Source organism: Astatotilapia calliptera, chromosome 11 (genome assembly GCF_900246225.1).
Source record: "Astatotilapia calliptera chromosome 11, fAstCal1.2, whole genome shotgun sequence".
Taxonomy (NCBI): Eukaryota; Metazoa; Chordata; class Actinopteri; order Cichliformes; family Cichlidae; genus Astatotilapia; species Astatotilapia calliptera.
This window is the reverse complement of record NC_039312.1, coordinates 30,677,912-30,684,767: the sequence shown is the minus strand read 5'-3', so window position 1 is coordinate 30,684,767 and position 6,856 is coordinate 30,677,912.

The window sequence follows — 6,856 nt, the reverse complement described above, 5'->3', positions numbered from 1 at the left end:
GGCCAATACAGAGGTACACGGATAAGCACACAAGCAATGATATGATCAAAAGCAAACAGAGCTAACAACAAAAATCCAACAGAGCCATAAAAGAAATAATGTGTTGAAAGTTTGTTATACGCATTAAAGAAATGAAAAAATGAGAGAAGGGTAACTGTATGTTTTCATATTTCCTTTATTCAGCATGTAAATTAGCCTTATATGGCACCTGGAAGTGAACAAAGATGTTTATATATTTGTTAATATGTAACAAATATGTCGTTATGGGGCTCACGTGTTCAAACACGAATTAGAAAAACACAGACGTAATAATGTAAAATATCTTTTTTAGGAAAAGTTATAATTGCTGCCTGTATGTCCACATGCAGCAACTTTAGAGTGTGTTACAAAACACTATATATTTATATACTGCATTTAAAAAGAAATCTGCTGGCACACCAGCTTACCAGACTTTATGATAAAACTAAATCCTTTCAGTTATTCTTGCTGCCACTTGCTGCACTCAAATCCCCAAATTTAACGGGCCCGGATGTGTAATATGCTTCACTACAGAAAAGCTTTGATGCCAGCTCTCTCGGCTTCGGAGTCTAATATGAGCATTTAAAAAGGCCCAGTGTATGCGTAATCAGTACTAAAGATTTTCCTCTTGTTTTAGTCTCCGGCTAATATGGAAACACTTCAGAGTGTATAACACTCAGTGAGCCTCTAAAGCGTGCAGCCAAGTACAGACGTGATAACTGAAGTGTCTTTGTAAATAAGTAGAAACCTGCAGAAGTTAGAACACTGATTTCTCCTGACCCAAGATGGAGTGAGTACAGTGATTTTTTTTTAAATAAATTGTATTATTATCTCTTTTAAAACAATTGCAAGCATTAAATGTGTTAGAAGACAAGCAATTTTCATGATTGTAATCAATAGAAAATCACTTTAAAATTAGTAGCAGCAAGTAGTTTTTACTCATTTTTGTCCGGCTCCTTAACTTGAACATATTTTTAGGACTCAGATTCTTAATAAGGAGACAATACTTAAATGTGCTACAGCTTCGTTGACAAATACCATATCACACTGAGCTGATTTTGTGAGTAATAACAGAACAGGGACAGTGGCTGTGTCGGGATGAATGTATGCGGGTGGTGTGGAAGCTGTCTTCGCTGCTCATTTCCTTTCAAGCTTCAGCCGCAGATTTACAGCAGTTGTCAGGAATATTGTCCGTATGCAGGATCGCGGGATGTCAGTGATATATGATGAAGAGAGACAGTAAAAGTTGTCTCCGTTTACAGCTCAATTGCATAAAGGGAACGGCAGCCCTCTCAGGGAGTGACAGTGAGACAGCATAAAGAAAAACCTGTGACGGCTTTAAAATCATTTTGTCATTTTCATCTGACTAACTCTGGCTTGAGATGGGCAAAGTACATTTGTGCTTTTACTCGCATGAGATTCGACACATTTCTGTTTACATGATGGGGAAAGAATGTTTTGTTTAAACTCTGAGAAGGAAGGTTTTTCTGCTTAAAATGCACTTGTTAAACATAAACCTTTTTACTTTCAAAGTATTTTTTTTAATATTACTGCTGCCGGGAACATTCGCACACTCCACTTTTTCCTGTTACTTTTGTTTTGTTTGAAAAAAGGATTTGGCTCCTTTGACAAAAATGTACAAAATTAATCTGATAGATTCAAAACACAAGCTAAAAACAGGCTCATTTTCTCCCCCCGAAAAGGTGTTATTTCAAACATAACACAGCGCTGATGATAATGCCTCTGCCAAAAATGTGTCTCTAGAGTCTGTTATGCTCCTCTAATGGTGTCATCTAACTCACTTGCTGCTCTTAGGTGGCCATTTTCTGTGTCTGTAATGGCCGTGGACAGCCGGGGTGAGATCATCATCTATAATGGGGGGGTTGGTTGGAAATGCCTGGTGTGATGGTTCCCCTTTGCCTCCAGCTTGAAGGAATTGGAGCCTGAGTAGACGTGTGTGATGCTGTGCAGGGCCCCCGCACCCAGTCAGACCACACCTCAAACAGCCCGGGGTCGCCACACTAAAACCTCCATTTAGATCTGGACCCAGTACAACCGCCAAAACCAAAAGCGGCACCGGCTTCAGCCAGCCGCAGTGCTAAGCTCGTTTCCTCCCAGACTAAATTTGTAAACGCCCTCCTTCATTTCACCCCCTTCACACTCCTCACCATCTCCAAACGAGTGGGAATGGTTGCCAGGCGGGGAACAACTCCAGACTTCTCAATTTGTGAACCGGCCCATTAGTGATTTTTTATTTGTTCGATTTGATCGCCTGCCCACCTACCGCCCAACCAAAACCACCCTGCACACTACACTTCCTGCTCCACACTATAGCACATAATGCTGCAGGCCTGGTCCAGTCGCTGTGGAAGAGCTCTGGTCGTATTGCATCACTCCAGCATCCCTCTGATGGTCTAGCTTCAACATGCTGTTTCAATAAGGCAAATCATTCAGAAAAGTGAAGTCAACCTTTTATGATTTAACGGCTTCCTTCTCCCTTTGGGTTCTTGGGGGTTTCTGGACGATTCCCAGAGAATTTGTTCCGTCGACTTACCATACGGGGGACTGACTTGTTTTCTGACTAATGCAAGTCAACGTGTTAGGGCTGGTAAATCTCATTAACACCTAATCCAGTGCCATCGGTCTGATTTCTGCTCAGCATCATCATTATTTTCATAGTGGATCAATGATAGTTTCATTTACAACACTGTCTCTTAGAAGCTACGTTCATACAGGACTGATTTGCAACAGCTTTAGAAAAAAACTATTACATAACGCAGAAATGTTGTTCAATGAGTTGCAAAAATGTTGGTGTTGAACTTGTTTATGGGTGATGGATTTCATTTGCTTTCTTTCAAAATACCCTCCAGTGAAACATCCTTCACTACTCAGCTTTTGTACTTTTGTGCTCAGGCACTGGCACCTCTTGGATATAATTAGAAGGATAGTGTGGTTTAACAGGGAAAAATGTCCACAGCAACTTCAGCCAAAAAGATGATCTTTTCCTAACTTTAGTCTAATCTTTATTACCAAATCAGAAATGGATGGGTATGTATGCATTGGTAATGTCATCCAGTGAATCAACTCCCAGGTTGGTTATACTTGTACTTTAACCTGGTGCTCTAAAAGCAGGCTTAGATCACATTTTGAAGCTAATGATAATAAAGTGTACTTCCAGTTGTGTAAGTAAGGTCAACATCAATTTTCATTGTGTCTTTATTTCAGCTGTTAAAGCATTTTTTTTTGTTCTGTCCCGAGTAAACCTCTTGTGTAGGGTGTGTGGGTGTGGCTGTGATTGGCTGATGTCTTACCCTCCTGTTAGCTTTGTTGCACCTGTTAAGGTGGGACAAATAACACCAATATCATCATTAATACACTTTCTTCACATTATTTTTCTTTCTTCACATTTCAGTCTGACCAGATGTCTAATCAATCAAAATAACTGGAAACAGCTGTTTGAGTTTGAAGAGGAATTAGCTGCATTTTATTTTATACAGCCTGACAGTGCCCCACGTTCTTGTTTTGGTGGATATTTATCAATGAAAATAGCACAACTTTAGGAACAGAGAAATTACAACAAGAAAGTAAAAAAAGTGAGACTTATTTCATTAATATATTTGTACATTGTGATTAAAATATGTCTCTTTGAAAATCCTTTCATCTTTAGCATGTATCTTTGTAACATATGTCTGACATATTGTTCCTTGCATGAGTTGTTCTTTTTATCTTTCTTTGTCTTTTTTGTCGAATAATTAGATTTTGGTAAGTTTGTTTGTTGCAAAGGTACTACGTAATGGATGTCTGTGGGATTAAATGCCATTTTGCCATGTGTTTACAGCCGCACACTCTACTGGTGGTCTGAATAGTAAGAGCTCCGCATGTCTTTGCATTATGATCAAAGCAAATTTGTTGGTTTAAGCTTTTGATCATGAGCATCTGCAACACTTTCAAGTGGTTTTAGTCTAGAAATAGAAAAATGCATGTAGAATAGCAAGATAGACTGCAACCATAGCATCAGTCTTAAAATCCAAACTGAATACGTTGCTAACATAGTTCAGTCACTTCTTGTGCTGTGATTATCAGCCGTATTATATTCACTTACACGTACGTGTCTTGTAGTTGTATTATCGGTGTGTTTGACTTTATATCCAGTGTGTAGACCACACTGTGTCTGATCCATCCTTACTACCAAATCTCTCCACACTGTGACCTGAGGACCTATAGGTCCTGCAGCCTTCCTGTCCATAAGGTCACAGGAAGTGCAGCAGGAGAACAGTGACCTCCACTGGTGGGTTATGAAAGTGATCTGCATACATATGAGTGTGATTTTCATGTTGAAACATGGCAATACAAAGATAAATGAATGTGTTTTTTCAACAACAAGACAACCAGCACTGTCTTAGTTTCCTGTGTTTGTGTAAACATGTGTTGCTTATACTGAGCTTTTCAATGTGAACCCAGTAGCAGTAAGCACTCACACTCCATGGGTGGCTGGCTTTTTTTCTCTCTCTGTAGCCTTTCCCCTTTTCTGCACTTTCAGGTGGCGTCTGGGCTGGTTCTACCTTGTGGTCTAACTGAGGGCAGAAAATATTATTTGGTGCAACTCTGGCCAAAACTAATCTATTTTTCCTCGTTGGGAGAAGAACGTTCCAGTTAAGTGAACAGTCACCTGAGATTTTTCCAACTACAGAGTCTCCCTCAGTTGATTTGAATTCAGTAAAATAAAGCCTTTAAAACCGAGCACTGTGATCTAAGCCCTGCTTCAGAGTCCTTTGAAAAACTCGCTTGTTTGTTTGATTTTGACAGAACAATCTAACCAAACGGACTCTGCAGCCACACATATGATATCTAATCAATGCATGTTGCTTGGCCAATATGATCAAGCCCTTTTTGGTAGCACCAAGTTACCCATGAACACCTTGGTTAGTGGTGTAGCATGGTTCAGTCAGTTCATGCAAACTTATCTCAGGCTCCCATAACAGAACCAACTACATCACTCTGATCCAGAGACTCCCGAGACTCGGGCAACTGGTGGGATTTTTTTGTCTTTCTGTTCCTTTCCTGATGACAGACTAAAATATCTTACATGGTGGGTGTCACTCCTGAACCTACGGCATTTAGTTCATTTTAATCAAACTCTGGTTCATTTGTGCAGTAATCGCACTCGCACTGATTCCTAAGAATTGTTTACTTCTGCCAATGATTCATCATGAACTACAGTAAGGTTGATGCTCCCGTCACAAAACTCGCATCACCTCAAAAACGTTTTTCTTTTCCACTGAAGCAGATGTTGTTTTCAAACTCCATTGCATTATATTTCACACCTCAAACTTTCTGTAAACAATTAAACAAATTAAAGTAAACTGCAATAATTTACAGGTTGCAATAAAATAAACTGCTACCTCTTTTAAATAACAGGAAATAAAAACATTGTTATGGTGTAATATTTTACGTGTAGTTTTTTTTTTCTTTACTGTGTAATAATATTCCACATTACTATCAATTTTTTCAAAAAATGTCTCTCTGTGCAAAGTAGGTTTAAAAACATAAACAACTGTGGGATACTGTTTGTCCGTGATTTGGACAGCCCAGCCCAGCCCCCCACTTTGGGAACCAATGGCTTAATTTAACAGTTCATTGTGGAGGTGGAGGCCTCTGACTCTGGTGTGGTTAGGCCCACACGGTAAGTTACATTCCTGCTCTTTCCTTTCACAACATCGGACTTCTGCTGAGCAAAGCAAAAATATTGGGACCTGCAAGCTGTCAGCTGTGGAGCGGAGGCATTGGTCAAATGTTGAAATCGTTCCTATCTGCAATCCGCCAGACAACTAAACTCCAGACAGGCAAGGTGGTCTCTGTTTTTTGGTCACTTCAGGTTTAACCTTACCTACTCCCCTGGTTCTTGCAGAATTAGACCTGATGCCCTCTTATGAAAGTTTTGTCCAGAGGCTAAACTTTTGGAACCTAAAGCAATCCTACCACCATTCCCACTGTCGCCAAAGTGCTTGCTCTGAGGGGGTCATCTGATTGTTGGGGTCTTCTGTTTTCTCTGTGTTCATTTAGTGTTTTTACCTTAAAATAAAAAAATGCCTTGAGGCAACTGCTGTTTATAAAAATAAACTTGGACAAATCTTCTAAGTCGGCTCATCTTTTGGTCTAAATAAACTTTCAACCTCCACTAAAACGAGTAACTTCCTAGTTCAACATGTTTACCAGTTACATAGACATTAGAGGACTTCAGTTAATTTCTTAGGTGTGGAGAGTCTTTCCTTTAGCCTTTAGAGCTATTCTGAGTTTGACCTCTGGGTTTCATCCTACAAATAATGGCGAGGACCTGGACGCTGCTTTACAATGTGTTTTTTCCCTAAATCCTTCTGTTTGGAGTTCACAGTTACCCTGGATCAAGTGCGCCAAACATACTACTACTACTTTGCCACCAGACCCTTTGAGACCTCCCTGGGCTACTGGAAAATACTCACCTGCAATCCTGAGCTGGCATGTTATGTTTTCACTTACCTGAAACTCAACAGCCTCCATACCCTCCACTGCTTCCTGTATTTCCTGAAAAAACTCCCTATTCTGCCTGTTCTAGGAAAAGAAAGAAAGAAAAAAGCTCAAGTACTCAAATCAAAATCGCTGCTAAAAAAAACCCTCAGTACTACTCTGGCCATAATTAATCCATCTCTCATCTCTGCTGTCTGGAAGAAGACCATTTCTGTTCTGTTAAAAGAGGCTCACCTGAGATCCCCCCCCCCCCCCCCCCCCCTCCCCCTGATCTGAATTACAATAAAAGAAACCTTTTTGAAAGTCTGTGGTCTGGCTCATGCTTCAGAGTCCT